The following is a 14,186-nucleotide window of genomic DNA, read 5'->3' as shown; positions in this document are numbered from 1 at the left end:
AAGAGCTGGGTCACTGCAGACCCCGCTCCGGCATGAACAGCGCCGACTCGAGAATATCCTGGGCCGGCGCTGGCTAAATTCTGGGTCTGATCCGCTTTGGAACCCTTTTCCAACCTCTGGGTCAGACCCGGAATTTAGGTATAAAAGTGGTATCAGATGCTCAACGCTAGAAGAGCTGCACGGGACCTGGTGGTACGCTCACCCAGGCATATCGCACTACATGGCGTATTGAGGCTAGACGAGCAAAAGACACATCTGTATGTTTGAACGTAGGCCTAAACCAGAGCAGCAGGAGGAAAGCCATGCAAACTCGGAGAAAACATACAAACTCCACACAAATCATGCCATCAGTCAGGAATGTGAGACAGTAATGCTAACCAGTGCACCAACTGTGCTGCCCTAAGTGTGTCTCTCTCTGATGACATAACTGTTATTTGTAACTTGTTAACACTGCAACAGCTGTAGTGTTAATGAGTTACAAATAATAAATGTAGGATGATAATTTGGATGGAATAATATATTCACATAAATGTAATCTGGCAAAATAGACATGTTCTAAAGTTTTTAATGCAGTGATATAAATTCTGTGGAATTAGTACAGTTATACAGTATATCACTGGTTATATCGACAAGGACAATGTGCTGGTTAGTAGTCTAAAGCTGCATACACACGTAAAGATTTTCTGTCCAACCATCCAACTAGTTGATTGGTTGGAATGAAAATCTGGTAACGTATGGGAGTAACTGGTGATGAGCAATTTGCTCCTAAATGCCAGAAAACAGATGAAAATGGGCGTCAGACAGGAATCGGTATGTAATACCGCCGGCCGCAAGGCCGGCAGTTCGAGTCCCGGCTGCGTCAGGCCGACAGAGGAAGAGATCCCGACAGCGCTGGAAATCCTGATCGTCCCCAGGTAAGTACTAACTAACCTACCCCCCTAACCCTCCCTTAGGGGTGCCTAACCCTAACCTCCCCCCAAGTGCCTAACCCTAATCCCCCCTCTTAGTGCCTAAACCTAACCACCCTTCCCCGCTGCCTAAACCCAAGTCCCCCGGGGGGGTGCCTAATCCTAACCTCCCCCCGGGGGTGCCTAACCCCCCCTTCCCCTAGCCTAACCCTCCAGGGGGGGTGCCTAAGCCTAAGTCCCCCCCCGGGAGCCCTAAACCTAACCCTCCCCCCCACGGCTGTCCGCTCGTGGCGCCCGGCATCCCTTCGGTCGGGGTGCCGGTCTCCCGGCGTAGGGGTAATGACAGGTGTCTAGATTTTAGACGCCTGTCATTTAACTGTAGCTGGGATTGAGGAGTCGGGAAGCCGACGGTCGGTATTGCGGCCGCCGGCATCCTAAACGTATACCGTCAGACAAGTTTGTTAAATATTTGATCTAAACAATTTGTTCAAACAACAGTTTTTGTCCATTTTCCTGCGTTTGGGAGAAAATTGTTGATTGTCATTTGCTTTCATACCTTACCAGATTTTAATTCCAACCAATCAACTAGTTGGATGGTTGGACAGAAAATCTTTACGTGTGTATGCTGCTTTATACCGCACTGTAAAGACCATTAGCTGGAAATGTTAACAGTGTGCAACTTGCCAAGAGGAGATAAGATACGTATGTCAATACATTCACATCTCATAACCAGAATATATACCTTTAGCCTTAGTATAATGGGCATTTCTCTCATAACCCTGTTCTTAAATTTACCTAATGGGGAGTTAGTTGAATCCCGACAGCCGGGATGCAGACGCTCACAATGCCTGTGCTGGAATTCCAACACCAGTTGGCATCTTAGCGCTGGCACTCCAACGGTAACGAGTGGGATTAAGTGAAGGGTTAGGGTTAGGCACTATGGTGATGGTTAGGCATTATGGGGGATGGGTTAGGTTTACGTATAAGGGGGGTTAGTTTTAGGGTGCTGGAAGGGCGGGTTAGGGGATTGGTTAGGATACTTGCCGTCAGGTGTCGGTATCCCAACCCTGTTGGGATTCTAACCGCTGGAATCCAGAGCGCCGGCATCCCGTACCCAACCCACCTGATGCTATTTAACAAACACTGCACTTCATTTGTGCTCTTTAGAATGTGTTGGCTTCATCTACATGTGATGTTCTGTATATTTGTTTAACTACCCTTTCCATGCTCAGTCAGCCTAGAAGTGAGAAGTTACCTGCAAGCTGTTGCTGAGTTGTTCCCTTTTCTTTCCAGCATCTTCAAAGGCTGCAATTATTGCAAAGTACTGGATGATACACTTGGTGTTTACGGTCTTTCCAGCCCCGGATTCTCCACTGGAGGTAAAAGAGAGATAAAGCACACCATAAATAAAGTGGAATAAAAGCGACAGTATATAAATAATAATACATAATAAATGTAACATACAGGAAGTTTTACTAACGTAATTAGGACATACTGATTTTCACAATCTGCCAAAAGAAGATGTGCGTTAATTGTGAATTATTAAAATGTGCTTTATGGGTATGGGGACTTAGGGCCTGATTAATTGAGGGTTGCTATTGCGATCGCAGCTCCATAATTGCACGCAGATCTGCTGCAAAAATATGCTAATGAATGCTATCGCACTGCCAGCATAGAGACACCCACTGCCTCCCACTACCGCTATCTCACATTCGGAATACCTTTGTAAACCTCCACAAACATCAGTAACGTTGAGTACCATCAGCACCTCACGCAGAATTACATCAGCCTTGACCATACTTAGAAATTGCTATCCTCGTTGCACACAGTAAGTACTCAAGGTACGTATGTAACCACACTGGCTAAGTTATGCACACCGGCAACGGCGTCCAAACGGGCAGATGCACCTGCATTTTGAGAGATGGGGCGTATTTATAATGGGTGCAGGGCATGTGGTGCACACGGGCCCTTGGGTCCAGAGGGGGTCCACACCGCATACCCTGCACCCATTTAAACAATTCTTACCTCTCCTGAAACCTGCATTGGCAGTAGCCGACGTACAAATCGCCTGGAAAATGGCCGCCACGGCCGTATTTCTCAGCATTTTGCGCATGCGCAGTAGGAAAAGTTTCTGGGTGTGAATAAAATAAAGAAAACTATTAGATAAAATAAAATGCAGGCAATATGAATCTTCCAGAGTCTACGTTCTATAGAGAATCATTTAAATGTTATAATCATATGGTGCGTACACACAGTATGATTAAAATGCACGATATGAACGATATTGATCATATCGTTATCGTTCATATCGTGCATTGTTCGGTGCCTCCAACCCACCAACGACCTGCGGTGTGCGGGCACGCATGGACGATAACAGTATCGTCCATCGACTGTGCATGTAGGCCAACCTGGTCGATATTTGACCAGGTTACTATAGGGACCCGCGATCGTTGATTGCGGGTCGTTGCCCGTCATTGGTGGTGTGCTGGATGATCGATAACGATCATCTAGCACACCCGGAACATCATTCAACGTTATCGTTGACGATCGTCCCATGTGTATGCACTAATAGACTTTTTCCTCCCCCACACTTCTGGGTGGGAGGTAGTGGACTCTGTTGCTCGCCTCAGGACTGGGGAAGCATTTTAACCACTGGCTCTTCATTTTGCTCCTCCCTTAGACTACTGTCAGAATAGCATTGCATTCTATAAATCCGCAATGGGGTGCTCTTTGCTCCCCAACTTTTTTGGGCATAAATCTAATATGTTTGCTACCTGCCTCTAAAACAGGCAGACCTCTAGAGTCCGATTAAGACATTATGGGTCCTAGGCAGGATGTTGGCTTGCAGCCACCACTACCCTCAATCATTGCAAACATGCATTTTCTAGACTAACTGCAATGCATAAACACAGGCATATTTGTGATACTCTAATAAGAACCATTGGACACTGTAGTGTAGGAGGCTGCCACTAGGTGGAGCATCAGAGCTCCAAAAAGGGACAAGCTGGCTAAAGAAAGGGATTTTGCCGTTGCACAGTGAGCCAGACCCTGAGAAGGAGAGTGGAGAGCGAGTTGCAGGTCTGTGAGCACCAAGAATGGACAAACTCTTTCTAGACTAACTGGCAATATATACATATACCATATATAGAACTAATCAGCATCTGACAGGATGTGCTGGAAAAATGACTGTTAGAAACTGATTTGTTGGTACTTTTTCTCTCTCCAAGGCTTGATACATCTCCCCCTGGGACTGATAGTGTAAAATCCCACATGGCACTGGATACATCTCCGCTTCTCACAATAGGCCCTTGATTATTTCCAGCCCCAGGCTCATGTGGTCCTTAATCCAGCCCTCCCTCCACTGTTACCATTTTAGGGAGCCTTCACAGAAATATGTAAGGCAGAATGTAATTTGCTATGTGGGGGATAAAAAGCAAAGGCAGTAGTACAGAGGACAATTTCTTACTGGAACAGATATGCATTAAGGTTTCAATGCAAACTTTACATAGAAAGTGGCATATTCTTTAGGTAAAACCAATAATGCCGTGGCAAACGCAGGATTTTTAGAAGGGGGTTTCCAAATGCTTGATTTTAGAGTGAGTGTGGCCAGTCCATGAAGAGGGTAGAATTATCCAGCTTTAATATGCATCATACAAAGTGATGTCATAATTCCAGCATATCCAAGACCAGCAATCACAGTAAACCATTAAATTTGGCAGTAGGGCCATCTTGCCTGAGCTAAATGTTTTTATTTCAAATGTGGACTCCATTCCAGAGCATTGGATCAAGTCCGGGAGTCTGGGGGTGCAGCAGAAGAACCTAGCACTGCCCTGGACATATATGTACATATTGGTCTTCTTATGCACTGAATAGTGTATTATACTGTATTAATAATTTACCCTATTGATGGTCTGTAGCATTGCACCCCTAACAGTGCATGTTTTCCACATCTCCTAGTTGGTGCACAGGTGTATTTAATACTGGCTGACACATATTAAAAGATCAATAAGGGGTGCTATTTATTTAATTTGTCATTCTGAGAAGAACATTCAGTAAAATTCTATTATATTACAATTTCTATTGTGGTTATGGGCTGGGGAGGGGGGTTTCCAGGCAACCGGAAACCCCCCCCCCCCCTGCGTTTGCCTATGTAATGGGACACTGGGTGGACATGACCAAGAATGTGCATAATTCCAGGATGAGTCCCTGAAAAGATACAGTCAGACAGCAACAACAGCAAAACGAAAAAGTAGAACAGTAGGTAAAGGGGACCCTTATTGTAAATTATTTCCTCTATGACTATAGTAGTGAGAGATTACCCCCCATATGGTCAACGTTCCTTGGACTGCTAATAATATTTCCGAGATTGTAAGAGGGCTATCCAAATTAAGTCTGAAGCTCATAATTTGCTAGGAAGAGCTTGTAATATTGATTTTACAATGTTATAATTATGGGCCTACACAGACCATGTTACAGATGAAGATGGCTAGAGGTGAAATGGAGAAAGTATGTGTCAAAGCAAAATTCTCAGAGTTGGTAGCAAAGATTAGCACAGACCCAAGGGACATTTAGACTATGTGGGACAGTTGTATCTGCATTGCTTCCAGTGGGCAGACAAATATTAATTACTGTAAACACAATACATCCGAAACATTCTTACATGCTGTGGAACAATACTCTGATATGACTGATCTTTTCAGCTGAGCCCTTGATCCTGTTGTGAGCCTCAGTACAGTCACAAAGTATGTTAATAGCTCTAAATTGGGAACCTGCCAAATAAGCAATGTATTAATATATGTCGGACACTGTAGTAATAAGATTGGGGAGAAAATTATAGCAGGGAGCTGAAAGATGAATGACATTGCAGGCAAACCTCCTGCTACACAATGATCGGCATGAATGAAGGGAGAAAGAAACCTCTTTATACTTTACATGAACCACAGGGAAGAGATAGATGAGGAAATGGAGGGTATGGGCTCTTTATAACAAGCTGGTGCATTATACATTTCACTACCCTCCCTGGAGGACTAAGCATAGTCAGATGTGACAGAGAACAGCTGAATATTAAATCTCAACCATTTCATTGCCAGTAGTCAGTCGAGAAACCTACCTTAGGGCCTGATTCAGAGTTGTACGCTAAGGCAGTAGCAGCTGCGATGGTTGTTGCAGTCGCTACAGCAAATGCTGCAGGAGGCGTCTTGTGTAAATAGACACACCTCCTGCCGACTTCTGTGATCCGCTGCTTCTTCGCATCATCATCAGCCATCTGAGTAGCTTACTTAGGAACTCCTCTGCCTGTCTGGCCTCAGTACCCCCAGAAAATGAGGCCGACAGCCCCCTGTTTTCTGGGACGCAGGCCGTCTCTGCCCCGTCTACAAACGACCGCAGACTGTCATTCAGGCTATGGCTTCTCCAGAGCCGCAGCTGCATCGCCTTACATGTGGACAGTCAACTCACCATCGAAGTTGTACGCAAACCCAATGGTTTGCGTACAACCCTGGATCAGGCACTTGGTTTGTACCATAAATCAAACAAATTCCTTTTATAACAAATATAGCAGCAACAATCAAAAATGCCTCTTTACCTATAAAGGTTATAACAAGATTGTATCACTTGTACTCACTGAGCCACGGCACATGAGGAAGCTTAGTGTCTCCTGTTCTTGCAAAACCGAAGCATCTGAATTCTGAGACGATGAGTTTGCAGAGGCTTGTCGTTCCATTCACTTGCAGTGGGAGGTGAGCATCCTCGTAGACTTCCCTTGAGGTTACTGAAGAATCAGTGGTCTGCAATACCCGGTTTGGACAATCTGAGCCCCAGCAAGCTCTTTCTCTGGTGTTTATTGACGAGGATGCCATATCCAGGATGCAACTTGTGGCACAATTTTTTATGGGCCTCGTGGCTCAGGAGACCTCACCTGTTTGGACTAAAAGTCATGAGCATCAGTCCTGTAACTCTAGAGCAGGGATAGGCAGTAAGCTGCCCACCAGCTGCTGTTGAACTACAGAACCCAGCATGACCTGATAGCAAAACTGTGGCAGTGCATAATGGGATGTGTAGTTCACCAGCCGCTGGAGGGCCGCTTATTGCCTGTCCTAGAGGGTGTGCACCTCATGGTCGTCAGGGCTAAAGGTAAAGCATCCATCCACGTTAGCATAGTCACAGCCTTTAATGTTCTTTAATGTAGCATTCACTTGTTCTACTTCCACTTTACTGAGGGTGGAAGGGCATGTGACATTGCTGTTAAAAAAATGGTTTTGCAAATCTTTTTAATTACAGAACGTGGTCCTTGATGACATAAGGTTTACCAAATCTACTTACAAACCCTTTCTGTTGTTTCTTTACTACAGTGGCGGCATCAGATATAGCAGATGGAGGCTTACTCTATCCAACTGCTAAAGAAAAAATAACAATAATCATTACATACTGAAAAAAGGTGACATTTTGTATTATGAAAAATGGACCTTCAAAGTAGGGAAATGTTGATACCTAAAGGGGCATACACACGAGACGATATCTTTGAACGATATGAATGATAACGATATTGTTCAACGATATATCATCCATATCGTTCCGTGTGTATGCAATGAACGCCCAACGATGCGCGCTCCCGCTGGACGATAACGATATCTTTGGTCGTCCGTACATGCAGGCCAGTTTGGACGATCTCTTCAAGAATTGCCAGTTCAGAGATGTGACAGGATGACTCCACTGAAAGATATCTATCATAGATCTCTTTCAGTGTGTACACCCAATATCGTTTGTCCTGCACTACAGAAAGTTCAAGGGAAATCGTTCAGCGATATCGTTGATGCGGCACATCGTTCCGTGTGTGCCCGGCTTTAGGGCCGTATTCACTTTGGAGCGAAAAGCCGTCCTCGGCAAAACTTTTACGCTGATGACGTCATTTTCGCCGATTCCACTTTTCCCCATATTCAATTTGGCCGACTTTTCTCCGGTGCGAAAAGTCAATGCACCAGACCCGGTGAAAAAGTATCACCTAGGAATAGGTGGCGAGAAAAAGTGCAGAATTGGTGTTTTGGGGTACAAGTGGAAAAAGAAAACAGCCACACCCATAGGAAAGCCCCCCTAACGATAACTGCATCAAATAAAAAAAAAAAGACTTCAGGACACCCCAAAAAAGTACTTTAGTTTGGGGGGCGAAAAACACCAAAGTTGGGGGACAAACTTAAGAACTAGCAAAATAGACTCCAGGGAGGTCCCCAAGTATGCCCCAGGTGTTTTTTTTATTGCAAGTAGTTGCGGCAGGTGGATTTTTCACGTTTTTTAAAACTTCATATTAGCAACTTTAAAATATGCTAGCTATTTCATGGGACTGCTATTCACCAACTTCTTAAAAACGCTATATAGCTCCGATTGAGACCATTTAAAAACCCCAAATACCTTCAGCAGGGCAATTCGGGGGTATCCGGAGTGATCCCCCATGTCAGAGCATCTTTTGGGGGGTGTCAGGCTGATTTCCCCAAAATTGACAGAACTTTTCGCTGATTTCAGTTTCGCCAGGTCCCGTTTTCACCAATTTCAAATTGAATACGGGGATATGCGCGATACTTTTTCGCCGGCAACGGACTTTTTGCCTCAAATTGAATACAGGCCTTAGTGTTACAGACTTACTATTGATAAATAGCACATTGTATTATTATTGTTTTGTTTGAGCAGATAATAAAATCGCTATAGCAAACCAGTACCAAAACCATGAGGTATGCAATGCAAGTAAAGGGTTATAAGACATTTGGGAGCTACAAGTTATCCTAATGGATCTGCACACACCCCTAATGTCTAAAGAGCAGTCTGCTTTTGATCATAGGATTTGTTATTGTGAGTTACTGTGGACAGGTACCTAGGCATTCATCTTAGATGTTCACCCCTGTATAAGCCTTCATGCGCTTAAAGTGGACTGCATGTAGTAGTGTCTGGTGGCCGCACCACCAAGGGAATTAATCATCAGCACTGGGCACTATGACTAGTGAAACGACCATGAAACCATGACCACATTGTGCAGGCACAAGTACCTACACAATACTGAACAGATACAGGGCCCACAGTGTTCTGTGCATGGACCTAGTGGTACAGCCACTGTGCATGTGCCAACCAGTACCCTGGAGCACACCCCTGGGAGCATCTGTGATGCTGTAATTTTGGGTGAAGGAAGGGACTAAACATCTACAATATTCAGATAAACAGTCAAAAATCGACACTGAAGTGGCAACAGGCAACAGGTCGACAAGTACAAAGGGTTGACACACAAAAGGACAACATGGATGAAGATCAGCATGTACAAAAGGTCGACATTGGAATGGTCGACATGTTTTTTTGTTTTCTAACCCTAATCGTTATCCTAACCCTCCTCCTGGTGCCTAACCCTAACCATCAGGGTAAGTGCCTAACCGTAACCATCCCTCCTAGTGCCTAATCTAACTGTTGGGGTAAGTGCCTAACCCTCCAGTAAATGCCTAACCCTAAATAAAAAATTGTGTCAACCATTTTTGTGCAGACCATTCCAATGTTGACAGTTAGCACCTGTCAATCATCATCCATGTCAACCTGTTGTGCGTTGACCTTTTGTACTTGTTGACCTATTGCCTGTCGACCATTTGGTGTCTACCTAGACACTAACCTTTTCCTTGTCAATCTATTGACTGCCACCCTCCCTTTCTGCCCTCTGCTCCCTACCTTCCATTCCTAGTTCACTCCCACATACATCATGTCCCCTTCTGTCCAGTATATGTGACCACTTTGCAAGTGTCAAAGCATATTCTCCCACAACAAACTCTGCAGATCTGGTAAGTGTAGTGGGGTACTAATGAAAGGCTTGTAATATAGTAAGGGTATTAATGTAATGTAGCTGCTATTGGGGCTACTTATTCAATGGCAGGGTTATTCATGTAACGTGTTAGCAAGTGGAAGCTATTCTTCTAATTTCACTCAATACTGGCACTCTATTAAATATCAGAGCTATTAATGTAATATGCAGTTACTGGAGGCTACTTATATATTGCTTGGACAAAAACACATATTATGGCTTTACAAGAGGTGAATATAACAAATCTTTTTTTCTAAACAGTGTCACAACATTCCAGGATCCAGATAAGCAGCTAAAGAGCTTAAATACAAATAATAGCCGCAGATAGTCAAAGATGCAAAAACAGGTAGGAGAATGTAGCTCAGTCTACCACCTGCTCTGATACTGGCTGGGCAGTTATAATTTTTTGGGGATCTGTCCCGTACATTGAGGACTTAAGTTGGGACATTCTTGATGGAAGTAATGTATTGGCAAAAACAGCACAGGAGATAGACAGTCTGCCTCACAACTCTTTTGAGCCCTACACAGTGGGTGTGTTATTGATTTGACGTTAGGGATGGTTGGAGCTTGGCTTTCAAGGAGGTGAATCGTACAAAGTCCTTTTCCAAAGAAGGGTCCAACATTCCAATATCCAGCCAAGCAGCAACATAGCATAAAACAGCGTCAGCTGGTAGTCACATATAGGAGAGATTATCGTAGGCTGGAAACTGGCCTGCTTCTGGTTAAACAGTCTCCATTTCTGTCCCTGCAGCGATGACTTTGTCTTTAAAGGGGGCACAGCTGGGTGGCATGTCTCGCTTCATTCTGTTCTGCTCATGAATGGGGGAGGCAAAGTTTACCCAACACTAATGCTCACACTGCCGCTTAATGACATGGGCAGTCTGTGCATAGCACCTATGACATCATCAGCGATCGATGGTTCACCAATGGTGCAGCTAAAGATGCACCAAAATGGATTAGCGCCACTGCTAGTGGGCATCTCAGTATGATTGGACACATCTGCGTAGGTCCTAGGTGTGATAAGGGAAGATGGGGAGACCTAATTTGACCCAGGCCAGGACCAAGCAAGTTTCAACTTCATATGAAATGTACATTAAGCATGGGCACATAATGTGTGCTTAACATGTAGTAGAGAATCTCATGTTGAGTCAAGGCCTATGGTGTACATATAACCCTGGGCTCTAGATCATCATAATACACCACTGCCATTCAAAGTTTTTTCTTGTTTGTTTTTTTGTGGCTATACCTTGCGACCATTATTATACCTGTATCATAGCGTTTCCAATGATTTCTGACACAGCATTATCCACGCAAGGATTACAAGGTGAGATGTAATACTCAATGTCAGGATGACAATTATATAGAGTGTTTGCGTCCATGTGCCATAGGCAAATCCTGGGCCGGAGATTCAGAGTCTGATTCTTAGTTAACTTAAGAGCAAAGGCAAAAAAAAGAGGCAGTAACCATACACCTTAGAAACGCCATGCAGCACGGCAGGTGGGGCAGATTTAAAATGTTTAAAGAGATTTAGATATAAACTCAATAATAAAGCTGTCCTGCATTTGTGGGCTACAGTGCATGTAAAAGCAGCCAGTATTTACCCTGCATGCAGAAAATAATAAATGCATTTGCCCCCTTGTATTGCTACTTGGGTTTTTTTTTTGCTTTGTTCCCAACTCAAGAATCAGCTCCTTAAAGACCTTCAGCTTTACACGGGATACTTATATTTATATTATTATTATTATATTTAGAGTTGAGCTGTTCGGTTTTGTCTCGGTCTTCCCGCCATGTTTGGATCTCAGAACGAAACAAAATGGGGTCTTTCACGGACATCTGCGCCGAGATGTCCTTGAAAGACAACGTTATGATTCCTTCGGAGGTCTGAATTTGCCAAGAAGATCCGAGCCATAACTGAACCGCTCATCAATCTATTACCTGTACATTTATGCAATTTATAGTAATTGAAAAGAAACTGGGGGCATTGGCCAATAAGTCATTCCAACAATGAAAACAACCATTATTTGAATTTGTGTTTGCTACTGCATGGATGGTGCAGCATGTGTAGGTGTTGTGAACCTTTTGAGGTGCATCATGTTTCGGTGCCTTACATATTGACTGGAAAGTATTAACATAGGATTTTCAATCATACATCGTCATAAACCTTGGGGTTGTGTAAAACGCGGGGACACACCACTAATGCAGGGTGCAGAATTTATATTTTCATTCTCATCCTATACTGCAAGGTGATTAGCATAACTGTGAGTAAAGTAATCACTATAATTGTGACTAAATAATTATAATTATCAGCTATTTCTACAAGATTTTACTCTTTATAAACAGTTATATCCCCACATACTATAGACTAAGGGATATATTTACTAATTTGCAGGTTTATAGAAGTGGAGATATTGCCCATAGCAACCAAACAGATCCTAGCTATTATCTTCTAGAAGGTGCTACATAATTGATAGGTAGAATCTGATTGGTTGCTATGGGCAACATATCCACTTCTATAAACCCGTACTTTAGTAAATATACCCCTAAAACTCTTGTTGTGGGGCAAACCACTCAACTAATGAACGGCTAGACTCCATATCTATATAATACATATTTGTTCATATGTTAATAAGTAATCATAATTATTTTGGGCTATATTGCAGACCAAATCTGAGCAAACCTCTATACCAGTGTTTCCCAAACTCATTCCTCGGGGAGCAATAACATTGCATGGTTTCCATTTTCCCTAGTTGGTGCACAGTACTGGCTGACAGATTTTTAAAGATCAACAGGTGGAGCTAATTATTTCACTTGTGATTCTGTGAGGAGACCTGGAAAACATGCACTGTTAGTGCTCCCTGAGGAATGAGTTTGGGAAACACTGCTCTATACTTAGGTATCATTAATAACAAACTGCTGACTTGTGTGCACTCGTAAATAAATAATCCATGTCTCTATTCCTTCTACACTAAGGGGCCTATGTATTAATAATCGCGGAACTGCCGCGGTTATTAAGTATCCATTTTGCGACGGATATTTAAATTTTTACTGAAAATATCCCCACTTTCTACAGTACTAAGGAAAACTCGCAGGATAGCGGTTGCAATAACCACCACTGTCCCTGTAAGTTACATCCCCGGCATTTTGTAAAAGTCTCATGTGTAAAAGACTTCTCCGGGGGAAGATGACATTTTGCCCGTGTACAGTGTCAGTTTCTGCCACTGACGGGAGAGAGATCATAAGAGCTCTCTCCTGCTTCTAAGCCTCCATAGGCTTAAATGGTTTACACCATCTAAAGATAGTGTAAGCTGACGTGGCCAAACTCTGAAAAGCTTTGCTTTTTGGAGGTTGGTACATAGGACTCAGATCGTAGTTATAATTGATAATAATGGGGCTGCAATCTGCAGTACTAATTAGCACTCTGACAGAGATTTCTGCGAAATCTCCTGCATTGTGCTATTAGTGCATAGCAGCAATTCATAAAATTATGCAGAAACTGCAGTTCCTACATCATTTTTATGAAAATAAAAAACTTGACAAATATAGGCCCCTAAATCGCACATTGCAGAATGTATTAATTGATGCAAGACAGCGTCCCCAGGTCATATCCAAGTCATGGATCATGACTTATCTTCTCCCTTGTGGTGGTGCCCTGCTGCATTGCATCTACAATATTAGAAATTCCAGAGCAGGAGGCTGCATTACCTACTGGTTTTAATCAGCGATATTGCTTAAGCCCATTGTTTGCGATTTTGTTATTACTGATGTGTGTTAGCAAAATGGTGATTGTTTTTATTTTTTTTGGTGTGAGCACATAGGGGTCAATTCAATTAGGTGCTAGGGCGCGAATTGCCATGGCTCTCCGCCCTCGCGGCCGGATCTCTGCCCGGATCTGCAGATTTTTGTTTTACACTGCCGCACTTACTCGCACTGCGAGGGGACTCACACCTAATTGAAGTGACCCCATAAGGTGATACAGAGTTTTGCATATAAAGCATCACCTAGAAAATTGTTACCATTTCACGTAAATGGGATTAAAGTAACTAAAGCAGTGCAGGCCTCCAAGTCTTTCAATGGATGACATCTTTCGAATTACACCATGTTTTTAGAAGTCGTTGGAAGGAGTTATAACATAAAGGTAGATCTTTTCATGTACATCCTTGGACAACATTGAATGTAACCATAAATAATTCACTGAAAACAATTTCTGCTTTTTAACTACTCAGTGACTATGTGATTGTCAATGGATACATGGGCAGCTGGCACAGAGCAACATGATACCTTAGCCAGGGGCGTAACACTTAATCATCTGGACCTATAGCAACATTTTTGAGGACCCAGTGGTGCATCAGCTCTAAGTTCCACCGCTGCTTTTTTTTTGAGAATGTCTGGGAGCTCAGCACAGAGCGCCATGCCATTGGCTTCCAATTCTGCGATTGGCCTTAGGCATGTGTTTA

Source organism: Taudactylus pleione, unplaced genomic scaffold (genome assembly GCF_031769625.1).
Source record: "Taudactylus pleione unplaced genomic scaffold, aTauple2 ptg000665l, whole genome shotgun sequence".
Classification (NCBI taxonomy): domain Eukaryota; kingdom Metazoa; phylum Chordata; class Amphibia; order Anura; family Myobatrachidae; genus Taudactylus; species Taudactylus pleione.
This window is presented reverse-complemented; position numbering follows the sequence as displayed.